Genomic DNA, 14,724 nt, shown 5'->3' with positions numbered 1-14,724 from the left:
TTGCTCTCTTGTGTTGACATGTGTTGTTACCTCCTGGTAAGCACCCTGTGCTGTTCTCCCATGTGGATGGTGGCCGAGGGTGGAAAAGAAGACCACCTTTTCCTGTCACACTTACTCAGTAAGACTTCCACAGAAGCAATGGAACATTTTAGGAGCATGTTTTGTCTATGGACTTTCAAAAGGCGTTTGATAAAGTATCATGTATTAGGCTTGTTAGCAAAATTGAAGGCCATGGGATAAGGGGGGTAGTAGCAGCATGGATACAAAATTGGCTAAGGGAAACAGAGAGTTGTGGTGATTGGTTGCTTTTCGGACTGGAGGGAGGTATACAATAGGGATGTATACAGTGGTGTTCCCCAAGGTTCCGTACTAGGATCATGGCTGTTTTTGATTTACATTAATGACTTGGACTTGGGGGTACAGGGCACAATTAAAAAATTTGCAAATGACACAAAATTTAGAATTGTAGTAAACAGTGAGGAAAATAGTTATAGACTTCAGGAGGACATAGGCAGACTGGTGGAATGAGTGGACACATGGCAGATGAAATCCAATGCAGAAAAGTGTGAGGTGATACATTTTGTTAGGAAGAATGAGGAGAGACAATACAAGTTAAATGGTACAACTTTAAAAAGGATACCAGAACATAGAGACCTGGGGGTGTTTGTGCACAGATTTTTGAAGGTGGCGGGACAGGTTAACAAAGCAGTTAATAAAGCATCTGGGATCCTGGGCTTTATAAATAGAGGCATAGAGTACAAAAAACGGGAAGTTATACTAAAAGTATATAAAACACTAGTTTAGCGCTAGCTGGAATACTGTGTCCAATTCTGGCGCCATATTTTAGGAATGATGTGAAGGCTTTGGAGAGGGTACAGAAGAGATTTACTAGAATGGTTCCAAGGATGAGGGATTGTAGTTACGTGGATAGACTGGAGAAGCTGGGATTGTTCTCCTTAGAGCAGAGAAGGCTAAGAGGAGATTTGATAGAGGTGTTCAAAATCATGAAGGGTTTAGTAAATAAAAAGAAACTGTTTCCAATGGCTGAAGGGTCGATAACCAGAGGGCACAGATTTAAGGTGATTGGCAAAAGAACCAGAGGCGACATGAGGAAAACAGCAAGTGGTTAGGATTTGGAATGCACTGCCGGATAGGGTGATGGATACAGATTCAATAGCAGACTTCAAAAGGGGATTGGATAAATATTTGAAGGAGAAAATATTGCAGGGATATGGGGAAAGAATCGGGAGTGGGACTAACTGGATTGCTCCTCGAAAGAGCCGGCGCAGACTCGATGGGCCGAATAGCCTCCTTCTGTGCTGAGCTATTCTATGATTCTATGTTGCTCTTTCATGTGCCCAAAAAAGGCCGACAGTCATTTATATAACTCAAAGAAAAGATTTTAAATCCTGCCAGTTTCAGATATTCCGCCCTCCAAGCAGGAGGAGTTGGTCATGCTTGGAGCTCACTGCTCTTGTGAAAATGGAGCTGACTTTGAGCATTTTACCAGTTGTCACGATTGCCATCTGGTTCAGTTCAGTCTGGAAAACACATCCTCAAAAGGTCTTTTTTTAATGTAATGCCATTTACTTCTGTGTCGAGGTGGTGGTGGTGTGTGTGTGGGGGGGGGGGGGGGACGTTGGTTATCATGGATAATAAGATTTCCAATGAATATTCATCGATATATAATTTCAGATATAATCCTACCCTGTGTCCCTTGTCTGATTTTGGGCTGGGCTTAAATGTGACAATCCTAGTTGCAAATCTAAGTATCTTTCACTAAATGGTTAGTTGCATTTTGCAGTGAGATATAATCTACACCGAGACGGGACTCATATTTCACAGCTAAATTATTAAACCCAAGGGCATTGATCACACATGAGTGAGCCAGAACCTTCCCAGAGTGGCTGGCTGACGCACAGGTCTGCAGGCTGACGCAGCCCGCCTCTCAAAACGTCAGTTCCTTTCTTTTATTTCCCCCCTTCCCAAAGGGATTAGGTGAGGAGTGAGTCTTCAGTCAAAGAATGTTCACTGTGCGCCTAGCGATTGGCAATTGGTGAACGCGGTTTGAATGTGTCTCTTTTTCTTTGCGGGGGGGTAAAGATCTGTGTTTTTGAAGCGCTTGTTGAATGGACTTTTTCTGTTCCTGCTCAATCAAACAAGGACTCTTTCGACTTTGGTAATTCCCTCCCACTTTCCGGAAAGATTCTACAGGTAAGTTTCAGGCGCAGGCAAACCTGAAATTAAACGGCGCGTTAGTTGCTGGTCTCTGATTCGCGGTCTGTATTTTATTTTTTTAAATTATTGTTGCCCCAGCTCTTTGTTCTGGAGAGCGATGGTGATTGGCGTCAGCCGGGGAAATGAGTTGAGCCGCAGGTAGAGAGGGATATATGTATGCATGGTGGCGCGGAGTGCTGGAGAATGGAATGACCGGCACTAGTTAGTGGCGGGCTAGCAATTCAGTCATTTTTTAATTACATTAAAACAAAATTACAGCGCTGGGACAAAAAAAAATCCACAGCCCATGACCCCAGAACAGTGATACTGTGTTGAAATGAGAGCGGGGGAGTGAAATCGCAGTGAGTGAGGGTCCCGAACTGAGCAATCGTGTTGAAATTACAATAATGGGGCATTGTAATCCCAGACTTTGAGATCGTGTTGGATTTATTACAATATAGTGGGACTGGGATCAAGTAATGAATTAGTTGTAGGATAAATCCAATTGTACGAATCTGAGTGTTCAACACTTGGGTAATTATGTTCACGGTCAAGTTGGAGATCACAAGACCGGTGGCATCGAAGTTGTAACATTGGGAGTCTGGAATTTCCATCCCATTGAATTACAGTTCTGGGCACTGAGATGGAGGCTCTCGCTGATAACATCAGTCAGTGCGACATCATAATTCAATTGCAGTTATTGAATTGAACAGTCAGAAACTGTCGGAAGCATTGCAGACTGTGTAAATCCGAGTATTTACTGTTTAAACGGCATGGAGACACCAAACACTGGTCGAATGATGATTGGCTCTGGCTGAGGTGGGGGTGTCGCTATAAATCGGTTCTATTCTAGGAGGGGTGATTGAATGTGTACTTGGAACTCTGAACACGTCAGGCAGGTAAAACAGGTTAAGGTGCAGGATTCAGGTCCAGAGTTTATTTGTATTTGGCGTTAGTCTTCCAAATCTACATTTTGTTATTCAAATGTTTGGAATGTCCCCCAAAGCCATGGTTTTCACAGTTTATTTTTGTAATACTGTACCACATCTATACTGCAAAACCAGTTCTAAATGGGGGTGAAGCTACTGGTGTTCTGAATTCATTCTTTACATGAAGGGCAACATACCAGAAAGTTGTCTTTTTCTCTTTACAGATGTTGACTGACCTGCTGTGTATTTCCAGCAGGTTGTTTTTATTTCACTCTTGTTTACACTATGGGCTGTACTCAAAGCAGCACTGGCAACAATGCTGCAACTGCACATTTGCAGTTACATAAAATGTACATTTGCTGATTTAAAGATGTTTTTACTTTGAGAGAGTGCTGCTGATGGTCTTGGTGGCACTCACAGTCAAGATGGCCGCCTCCAGCGACCTAATAACACATAAGAACCACAACTGTGTGGGTTTCGTGAGCTGCTGTCAGATTAGGCGCCTTCTATGCTTGTCTGCTAAACATCTGGAGCTGATCCCATGTACCTGTATGTTTGCATCATAATGCTGTTCGTACTATGACATGAGCATACAGATGTGCAGAACCACCTCGTGGTCAATTCCTAGTCTCTGCTATGGAGATTGTGCTGCAGTTGGGGCACTTTGATTTGGGAATATTATTTCCGCTGCCTGCAGTTTGTAAATGTTATTGCATTATTGCCTGACAATTTTTAATGCAACCTACACAAGTAGATGATGCATACAATTTTCAAAACTTGGATTATAGTTTGATTTTTTTTTGTTTCTGGTTTCGAAACTCAGACCTTGGTTCCACACAGTAGGAAATACTTGGGGTCTAGCGCCTGGAATAAGTGTCTTTCAAAATCAGACAAACAGTATCGTCGGTTAATCAGGCTGTGGAATTACAATGCTATGCCTAATTTATTTCCTGCTATTCGGAGCAGCAGTAACATTCTCGGCCATTACTTTAACAATTAAATTGCCATCAAACCACTTGAGAAGTGCAAACTGAGCGTCGTTGCAGATGAGTCCTCATTGACCTGATTTCTGCTGGGACGGCTGAAGAAATTCTCTAGTCTGGACCGAACTTGCCTAGCAGAAACTGAAGTAGTTAGCACTTGTATTAGTTAGCGTTAAAATAAATGTGGCAAGATTACACTCCAATTTCTAAAAGTAGAAAACAATCTGTTAAATTGCCAATCAAATTTCAACAGAACAAGGCTTTCTAAGATGGGTGGGTTTCTCTCCCACAGCAGCCTCTCTCAAAGTCAATCACCGTGGGCTCAGGAAAAATAACGGTCAGCTTTATCATTCAAATATCAGCGCTAAGAACAACAGGCTGATCTTAAATGCATGCTAATTTGTCCATTGAAGCCAGTCTCTTGAAGAAAATCTTTACCTCCTTTTTCCAAGAGTACATTTAAATGCTCCTCTACAATTTTGAAATTATTTTTTCTTGAAATGTTACATTTCCCTATGGCATCATATTGTGAATTTTTTTTTGATATGCAAGGTTTCAACTGACTACTTATTCTCTAACAGTGGCTGTTGAATGGAAAAGAAACTTGCTGTACAAACCTGTGCAGTGTGAAATCTGTGAATTATTAAATATGCTTTATTCGCCATAATTATAACCGCTTACCATCGTAAATGTTGCATTTTAGTCAACTGGTTGTTACATATTTTGTGAAGCTGTCAGAAGGAACAGGAGTAAGTTGTTCAGCCCCTCAAGCCTGTTTTGCTATTCAGTTAGATCATGGCTGATCTGTATCTTAATGCCATCTACCCGCCATGGTTCCATAACCCTTAATGCCCTTGCCTAACATCAATCTCAGTTTTGAAATTTTCAATGGGCCCCCAGCCTCAACAGCTTTTTGGGGGAGAGAGTTCCAGATTTCCACTACTTTTTGTGTGAAGAAGTGTTTTCTGACATCACTCCTGAATGGCCTAGTCCTAATTTTACTATGCCCCCTTGTTCTGGACTCTCACATGAGGAAATAGTTTCTCTCTATCCTTTCAAATCCATTAATCATCTTAAACATCTCAATTAGATCGTCCCTTAATCTCCTATACTCAACGGAATCAAAGCCTAGTCTACGCAACCTGTCCTCATAATTTATCCCTTTAAATCAATAAGTTAATACATACTTGCTGCACTGGTGAAATACACATTGTCTTCAACACTTAAAGAGCCCTTTCTGCAGTTGTGCGCCGGTTTCCTCTAAAAGGGATAGGGTATATTCAAGCAAGCAGTGCATTCCGGGTAGGGACATCCGACATTCAGCCCCCGAATCGCAGAACAGATCCTATTCCATACACAAACATTTGAAGGTGGCAGGACAAGTTGATAAGCTGTGTTTTTTTAAAAGCATACAGGATCTGTGGCTTTATAAATAGAAGCATAGAGTACAAAAGCAAGGAAGTTATGCTAAACCTTTAAAAATCATTGGTTAGGCCCCAGCAGAAGTATTGTGTATAATTCTGGGCACCACTTTAGGAAGGATGTCAAGGCCTTGGGGAGGGTGCAGACGCGGTTTAATAGAATGATACCTGCGATGAGGGACTTCAGTTATGTGGAAAGATTAATGAGGCTGGGATTTTCTTAGAAGAGCAGAGGAGGTTAAGGGGAGATATAATAGAGGTGTTCAAAATTATAAAGGGTTTTGAGTAAATAAAGAGAAACTGTTTCCACTGGCAGGAGGGTCAGTAACCAGAGGTCACATATTTAAGATAATTGGCAAAAGAACCAGAGGGAATTTTTTTTCTTAACGCAGCAAGTTGTGATCTGGAATGTACTGCCTGAAAGGGTGGTGGAAGCAGATTCAGCAGTCACTTTCACAAGAGAATTAATCTATACTTGGAAAAGGAAAATATTGCAGGGATATGGGGAAAAGAGCAGTGACGTGGGGCTAATAGGATAGCTCTTTCAAAGGGCACAGGCACAATGGGGCGAGTGGCCTCCTGTGCTGTATGATTCTCTGATTAAGATCGGGACTGGGGAGAATCATTTTTGGAGCAGGGAATTGATAAATTGAACTAATTACTTTAAGTTCCTGGCTGCAGTTTGGGCCTGTCTCTAACCCTTGAAGTGAGAGTGCACAGCAGCAGACCGTGAATGTGAAGTACTTTCCCCCCCCCCCCCCCCCGTGGGGCCTGTCAGCCGCAGTGCCCGGGAGACCAATCCTCCACTCTGGGAGACTCCCGGACAATCCGGGAGGGTTGGAAACCCTACCCCTGGATCATCCTTGGAAACCTATCTCGAGATGAATTTGATTGCCTCCTGGGGTACCGGAAACATCTTGTTTATATTACTTTGCTGCCTTTTGAAGGCAGTACAAGAAACGGCAGGTCAGGGCTTCCCTGCTGGCTCAGTGAATTTGTCTGGAAAGTAGGTGAGTCACAGACCGGGACGGTTCCAGTCCATTCCTGTGCTGAAGCAGCTGTTCTCGGTGGGTGTTGGGAGGGTGTTAACAGTTGCCTGCAGTACCCTTTTGCTTAGGGAGTGGGATATTCAGCTGGGTTCCAACTCCTGATCGTTATCCAGTGACCCCTGCTGGATGTATATAGTAGCCCAGCAAGGAGTTAATACAAAATAACAGCGAATGCTGGAAAAACTCAGCAGGTCAGGCAACATCCGTGGAGAGAAATTTTGTCCCCACGGGCCTATTACCATCTCATCTGGCTTCTAATACCTTTTATTGTTTCCTTTTCTTCTTTTGTTTGATCACAGCTTTGCCTTCGATCTTTTTATTTTCTTTCCAGTTTTGAAGAAGGGTTTCAACCCGAAACGTCAACTCAAATTTCTCTCCATGGATGTTGCCTGACCTGCTGAGTTTTTCCAGCATTCTCTGTTGTTATTTTGGATTTCCAGCATCTGCAGTATTTTGCTATCGTACAAGGAGTTAATACAGTTGGGAGAGGGAAAATAGGGGAGTAAATTTATGAGGGGAGAAAAACAGTCCAAATTATTCCTAAAGACTTGCTTCCTTGTGTTTGTTTTGTGTGTGTTTCTTGGAAAATGCAAGTGTATTACAACTGTATTTTATCGGGACAATATATAAAAGAATCATTTGCCACATGCGATGACATCATGAAAGATTTGTCCGTATGTTGTCAGGTTGGGCTCAGGAATGCAAGAATTCTGCAGCAAGTTTCACTGATTCACGAGCTCACCTCAAGGAGTGGATTGAATCATTTTTCAGAAATTGTAACACAATTGAGTTTAGTGTCAGTTTATGATGAGGTCTTCACGTAATACAAGGATGTTGTAATGTGTCTAGTATATTTTGTTGTTAAGCAAATCATGTCATAGTAGCTCCACCTTGTAATGTGTTTTGACTGTTGTGTTGTTGCCATCACAACTGAGTAAAACCCAGTATGAACAAGGTGTACCCAATAAGTGGCTAAATGTACTGTGTAGTCTGGTATCCAAATGGGGATGATCTCAGATTTGTTCGATTCCCAATCAGCAGTTGGGCTGGGAATGAGGAAAAATGAGTCAGTGTTCCGACTTCTGATTATTGTCTCAGGGCTCCTGATGTAAGATGGTGTTTATGTCTGATGGGGGACAGCGTTAGGCTTGACTGATGGGGACAGTGTTGGGCTTGGCAATGATTCCTCCTGCAGTCAGGTGATTTGCTGGCAATCACTTTCTCACAGCTGGGAACTGGCCCTTTGGCAATATACTAAAGGTCTCCCAGCCAGTACTTGTGGAACCATATTCAATTATGGGTCACTGCTTTACAGGGAGAAAATTGAGGGGGCAGGGGGAGGGTGGCCCCCCAAAATCAAACAAAACAATTGTTTTCTGTTCCCTCCCAATTTTTGCTGCTCTGCTGAATAAGTTGACACCCTTACTTGGTTGGATCCGTGGACAGCAGTGACTCTCTGGTATCGCCCTAAGTGGCTATCGCTCATGTGTAAGCTTTGAGAGTCAGTGCGGAGGGCATCAAAGTTGGGTGTGCCTTTCCCTTCAGCCAAGCATCCACACATTACCAGTTCTAGCAGGGGGTCACTGGATTGTGGCCAGGAGTAGAAACCCATGTTAATTTTTTTGCTAACCCAGGGGGACTGAGGTTAGTTGTAGCTCCACTGCCCCTGCCTTGGCTCAGACCAGCTAACTCGGCATAGGTTGAGTCTGGGACCTTCCTGGCCAGAGATGGTACTTCACCTTTGAGTCATAATGACCATGTTACTTTACTCACGTGTTTCAGCCCCATCTGCAGTGGTATTTATATTGTCACACTTCTAGTGAGAACCTCGGGTCTTGAATGCTAATGGCTGCGCAAGGTAAAGAACATGTATTTAAAAATTGCAAAGTGGCTGTGTCCACTTCATGTAAGGACAGGCTTGTCTGTGATGCCTTCTGCAGTTGAATAGCTCAAATGTGGAGAATGGCCACTTTGGTGAGGCACCGGAGGGTTGCCAGTCACCATGGAACTGCACGTCAGCAGGATTCGTATCTTTGGTGTATTGGGGGCAGGGAGAAAACCCTGTAGAAAATGACCCAGATGAGTGAACAAAGGCCCTTTTTGGTTGCAGCCCAATGACGCAGAACCGATCTCCATCCCTCCATGTGTGTTTAATTCCACTTTGTTTCTGTTCCCCCAGGAGTTAATTCGAGGCTAGCTCAGAAAATGGAGACCCAGTATTCTGGGCATGTGATCCGCTCTCTCTTATCTCAGCTGTCCTTCATTGGCACCCACAAGAGAGCATAGACAGAGGGTAGTAAAGACAATGCTTCCATTTAAAAAAAAGTCTTTAAAAAAAACACTTAAAAAGAAACCTGGGTAAAGTTGTTGCATCAGCCCACTGTGCTATGTGTGCCGTGTAATGGTGCACTTTTATGACACAAGGTATACTGCCACTTGCTCAGGATATTTAATGGCCCAAAAACAGAGGCCATAGTTCCAACAACACATCAAGAGACCTGGAAAAAGGTGAGTCTGCAAACCCATTGTGGAGGCCAGTAAGTTTGTATTTGCTGGGTCTCACTGCACAGGACTGTGTGTGGGAGTCCGTAACACTATAATAATAATTAGAGTAATGTAAAAGCAGATTAAATTTTGCTGCATATAAGAAATTAAATTGGAAGCATAAGTGAGACTTTTTTTCCCCCCTACAGCATATTGATACCAGCATGCCAAGTAAGCTTGGTGACAACACTGTACAATCACACTATTAATGATTCCCATCAATAAACAGCATCAGATTGAGACAGAAAACTGAAGCTGACCTTAAGATGTACACCTCGGAGTGCAGTTGATCTTTCCAGGCCTGTTATGTATATGAAGGTTGCAAATGGCTACTTTCTGCTTAATTCAGATTGATTGCAGAAGTTCTACTGGGTCTGCATTGAATGGCACGGCAGCTGGGGAGGGCTTTCTACGGCTTGATTATGTTGAAAGAGGTTTTTGAGCATTATATTTTTTCTATTGTTTTTGAGACCTGGGTAGGTGGTCTAGTGCGGAAGAGGAACGAGATTAAGGCTGCATTAATCCTTCTGGTTAAAGGAAAGCAATTTATTGCATGCAGTAGTGTGGTGAATAGAGAAATAACACGTGAATCAGTCGCTGGAACCCTGACTGACCCGGTCAAAGGCCTTAGTAAATATTGACTACGGGAACACTCCATTCCAGTTACGTGAATACTTTTTGTTCAGTGAATTTTTAATAGTCAGCTGACAATTAGAAATTCCATTTTGGATTTTTTTTTCTAGAAGTGTGCTGCTCTGAGACTTTGATTTATAACATTTGTATGGAATAGTCAGTGCTGATGAGGTTGCGGGGGGGGTGGGGGGAGGAGAAAATGGGTACAACTTTACCAGGGCCCCAAGCTCAGAGTGGGGCAAATTTATGTTTACCAGGGCCCCAAGCTTGGGGAGTGGGGAAAGTTATTGGTTTTCTGTTAAACTTAAAATCTTGTATTATTTTATTAAATGGTGAAAATTACATAGTCATTTCCTAAATTCCATTTGATTTATAATCTGTAGCAAATTTTGGAATTGAATTCATTGGCAACAAAGCTCAGCATATGGGGGTGATCCCCAACGAAGGCGATATACTGAGCCCCCAAATTCCCCTCAATGGGCCTGGGAATAGCATCAGTAGAAATTCTTCAAACCAGATTTACTGTAATAGTGATGAATTCATATGTTGCAAAATCTAGCACAATTTACATTTTATATCAATTGCATTGAATTTGGGTGAAGTGTTGCTTCTGTCTTTAATATTAAATTTGCTACGTGTGTCACACACTCCTTATTTGGGCATCACCATTCTGTGATACACCCTGAAGCTTGCAGTGGCAGTAGATGTCATTTTGTAAACTCCAGAAACTGCAAATTCCATACCTATACTTATAGTATCACTCACACACTCTTGAGGGAAAATTGCTGATTCTGACTTTCTGGGGGGTGGGGGGGCGGAGGTGAACTCGGGAGGTCCACTAGTTTATATTTTTGGAAATATTTCCTCTCCCTCCTCGCAACTTATCTTAGACTGTGGTTCCATGGACATGAACAGCTCTCTGATACCTCAGGTGGATGTAAATGATCCCATGGCACTATTTCAAAGAAGAACAGGGGAGTTCTACCCAGTGCCCTAGACAATATGTATCCCTCAACCAACATTACTAAAACAGATTATCTGGTCATTATCTGTTTGTGGGACCTTGCTGTGTGCAAATTGGCTGCTGCGTTTCCTACATTACAACAGTGACCACTCTTCAAAAAGTACTTCATTGACTGTAAAGCGCTTGGAGATGTCCAGAGGCCAGGAAAGGTGCAAGCCTTTCTTTCATCTAAGTGGCTATTTTTCACACGGGAACTTGGATAGTGGTCAGCAGACTATTATACCATGGAGGTACATTACAGCCAAGCCCAATTATGCCTTCATTTGACATTCACGTGCACTTTTCAGCAGGGCTCACTAGTTAGCAGTTAGGAGTGGTGACTGCAGCTGATTATTTTTAACCCCCTTCTTGGGCAACTCAAGCCACTTCAAATACTGTTGCTGAAGCCCTGTCACTCCCATCCCCTGTGCATGTAATGAAGCTTCACTCTTATTTTTCTGTAGAGAGCCTTCCCATCATTGAAGACATCAGAGGGTGGAATAAAATAAATTCAATCTTTTTCCAAAACAGTTGAATGAGAGCAAGCTGTTGCTTGCACATGTGTACTTATTGTAAAGTTTTAAACCTATTTTGTTCTGGTTACTTCCCAATGCCCAAGGAAACTCCATATAGCTGAGATGTACTAAAACTGCTTCACTGCAGGCACAGGGCAAATGGGCTTCAGAGACTTGGCCTGGTGACCACTATTTTATTGCTGTTTTTGCTGCCTCTTCCTGACCTAGTTTCTGTTAAAACCATCCTGTAACTGTAAAGGCAATTGTTTCAACATTAGGGATGGAGGGCTGGAATGTACAGAGGTAGTTGTATACTATGAATAAATTATAACTGACCTCCTACTGGGACCCCTGTGTAACTTGTTACAAAAAGTCTCGCTGTTAACTTTTTAGTTAACAACTCATTTTTTAAAAAGTCACTGCGATCATGTTGCAGTTTTTGTGGCGTCTGCAATGTTGCTAACTATTGGTGGTAGTGAAGGAAAGAAAATGAAGAGCAGAATAGGATAGCAGCCAGGCCACGAAAAAACTGAGAGTAAATCCAAGAATGAAGCAGGTGTGGAACAGGGATGAAGTAATGTCCAAAGATAAATGATATGGTGGAAAGAGAGGGTAGGGAAGAAAATAAGAGGGGAGGGGGGAGATTAACAGAGCAGCAGACTTGGAAGCAGAGAGAATAAATTGACAAGGGTCTGAATGGACAGAATTTTAAAGTTCCTCTAAGCTTGTATTTATTTTCCCAAAGTTTTGGAGGTGTTTATCGGTAGAGTTTTGTGTCCTTAGTTTATTTTCGCAGCATGTGTGATGCATGTGATTTTGTTGGTGGTCCCATGCTGCACCTGTAATTGTGTGTAAAAGGACTGACCGACTCTGGAGATCACAAACTTGTGAACGTAATGACCACGGGCTGTCTTGATGACTCGGTTAGTGAAAGGTACAGCCCGTGGTCATTACTGAACCAGACAGATCAAGAAGATCCCAGCATCACTCCATGGTCTGGTGAGTTAGTCGAGCTCTGCTGGGGTAAATAACTCCGATGAGGTGGTGCGGTGGAGTGTTGAATTTATTTAACTTCAGTGCCAAACAGAAGAAAGTGGCAATTCTTTTATTAAAAAAAAAAAACCACAAGGCTCCATTTACACCAGTGACAGTTTGTTTGCCTATCATCAGTGTGCAAAGACATGTTTCAGATTAATTTGCAAAAGGATGTAATTGAAGTGTGAACTACGTATATCTGTTATCACACAGTGTGCTCTCGGCCATGATTCAGCAGGTAAATTACTGCACACTTATTAATCATATCCTCCAATAACTGCTGCGCTACCCTTTCTCTGCTTTCTTAGAGGTAAACTTCCCAATCTTTGGAGATTCTATTCCTTATTAAATGAGGGAGCGAGATGTGGTAATATAAATAAAGCAGGGAGCAGTGGGCAGAGAGATCTCCATTTCCTCAGATGGTTCATGCTGATTAGCATACAGCCGGCTGATGAAATGGAAAACAAGTTGACTTGCTGCCAAGCCTCTACCTTCAAATAGGAGCCTACAGCAGTGCTGGCTCACAGCTGCTTGCAAATACATGTCCTGATAAAGGTTGTTACTGTTAATAATGGGTGGGGTTGTTTGACGACTTTGTACAGTGACAGGTGTGTTCTTTTTGATAAAATGTATCATTGCTCTAGCTGTGCACATTTGATAAAAGAAATGCGAGAGGTAGCATAGATCCCTTGGAGTTATTCTCAAGAGCTGATGCCTGGAATAGTTGGCCTGTTGTGACATTTGTTATTGGATTGTTTTCAGATTTAAATCAAAAACATCCATTTAAAAGTATCACCTTTTTAATTAGACTTGAGATCAATTTACAAAGATCGCTTGCATACATTATCAGCTCCTTTTAAGCCCCTCTATCAAGCATATGAAATGTACATCATAACCTACATGAATTTCCTGTAAGCAAAATCCAAATGAACAAACTATCGTGTTCACACATAGCATACGCCTTCAAATAAATATAAAAAAATTCTGCTTTGCACATACCTGCCCCTTTTAGAGGTCCTGACTGTTCCTAGGGTAAGGTTTCACAGGCTCTGTACACCCTTGCCCAAGTGGCCATTCTTTACATGATTTCAGACAGATTTAACTAAGGGGGATGTAACAGCTGAGCTCGATACTGTTCCAACCCTACGTACTCTTTAGCAGGGAGTGACTGGATAGTGAGTAGGAGTACCAAATACTAGCTGAATGTCCTTATCCTAGTCCAGAGACAATTATACCTACATCTGATGGGAGGAATTATTTGGGTAAGTGATGGTGGCAGTTATTTGTAGAACTAACACTTCCCTTTTAACCCGACAACTATTGGTCCAGTTTCCTGCAGTCCAGTGAGAGGGGCATGCCTGATTCCTGCCACAGCATGTGTTTCACTGCTTTGTGTTTCTGAGATTTTGGTGATGACTGAGCAGTCATTGGCTCCCTGGTGGGCTATAGTTATGGATTTTCCTTGACAATTTTCTTCCTTTCCCTTCACCACCTATATAACAATCACCTGAGCTCCAAAAGTTAAATCATTGTTTGAAGCATGTTGAGATGTTTGAGAAATATAAGCTGCTGTATAAATACAGGATCAGTCTCTCTCTCTCTCTCTCTCTCTCTCTCTCTCTCTCTCTCTCTCTCTCTCCCCCACACCCTTTCTTTTACCTGTTGCTAACTTGGACCATGGGTAGGAACCACTGCTACCTTCACATGTAGACCCTAAAATTTAGATTTTGGATTTGGAAACAAATTTTGGATCATTGGGAGACTAGTCCAAAGTCTTAAATGATTCCAATGCTCATTCTAGTCGTGATCTTCCTGTCTCAGCATTATCAAAATGTCCCTATGTTTTGTCTGTTTTGAAATAATTCTGTGCTATTGATGGATATTTTGCCCTCAAGGATTCTTGACACAGCAGGTCTGATTACACAAGATGTAGTTAATTTAGAGAAATCTGATCATGATTTTCTTTTGCTTTCTTGTTTCCATAGCAGAAAGTGTCAAAAAGCAGAGAACTGAATAGCGAATTAAGTTACAGTAATGATGATACACAATGCCGGGTCTCGTAACTGTCAAAACCAATAACACTGATCTTTCAAGACTTGCTGTTTGGTCCATGTCACAGTCTGGAACACTGCAGGGCAAGTTTAACAATTATACTGCCAGTGAAGTAATTCTATTGGGATGGTGTAGGGTGTGGGATACAGCTCAAATGTAGAGCAGGGTAGATAATATAGACAAGGGGGAACCAGTAGATGTAGTATATTTGGATTTTCAGAAGGCATTCAATAAAGGTGCCACACAGGAGGTTGTTACCCCTAGTCCCATGAGCCCTAATCTTGTGTAATATATTAGCATGGATTGGTTAACGGACAGAAAACAGAGTAGGAATAAACGGGTC

At 42.2% G+C, this 14,724-nt stretch overlaps 1 protein-coding gene across 2 annotated transcripts in view; it reads left to right on the top strand.

Annotated features, from left to right (window-relative positions):
- Positions 1–1,984: 1,984 nt before the first annotated feature.
- Positions 1,985–14,724, top strand: part of lnx2b (ligand of numb-protein X 2b) — an 84,322-nt gene continuing 71,582 nt past the window's right edge. Inside the window, exon 1 of one of the 2 annotated variants that reach the window (XM_085999556.1) lies at positions 1,985–2,214. The gene's annotated coding sequence lies outside the window, so the exon portion shown is untranslated. Of the gene's footprint in view, positions 2,215–2,929; positions 3,117–14,724 lie in introns of those variants that run through there. The other variant, XM_085999563.1, reaches the window with a different exon arrangement.

The sequence above is a fragment of the Somniosus microcephalus genome, chromosome 1, assembly GCF_052327205.1.
Source record: "Somniosus microcephalus isolate GS21.2 chromosome 1, FLI_Smic_1.0, whole genome shotgun sequence".
Lineage (NCBI taxonomy): Eukaryota > Metazoa > Chordata > Chondrichthyes > Squaliformes > Somniosidae > Somniosus > Somniosus microcephalus.
The sequence above is the reverse complement of the archived record's forward strand: the minus strand, read 5'-3'. Positions and strand labels throughout refer to the sequence as shown.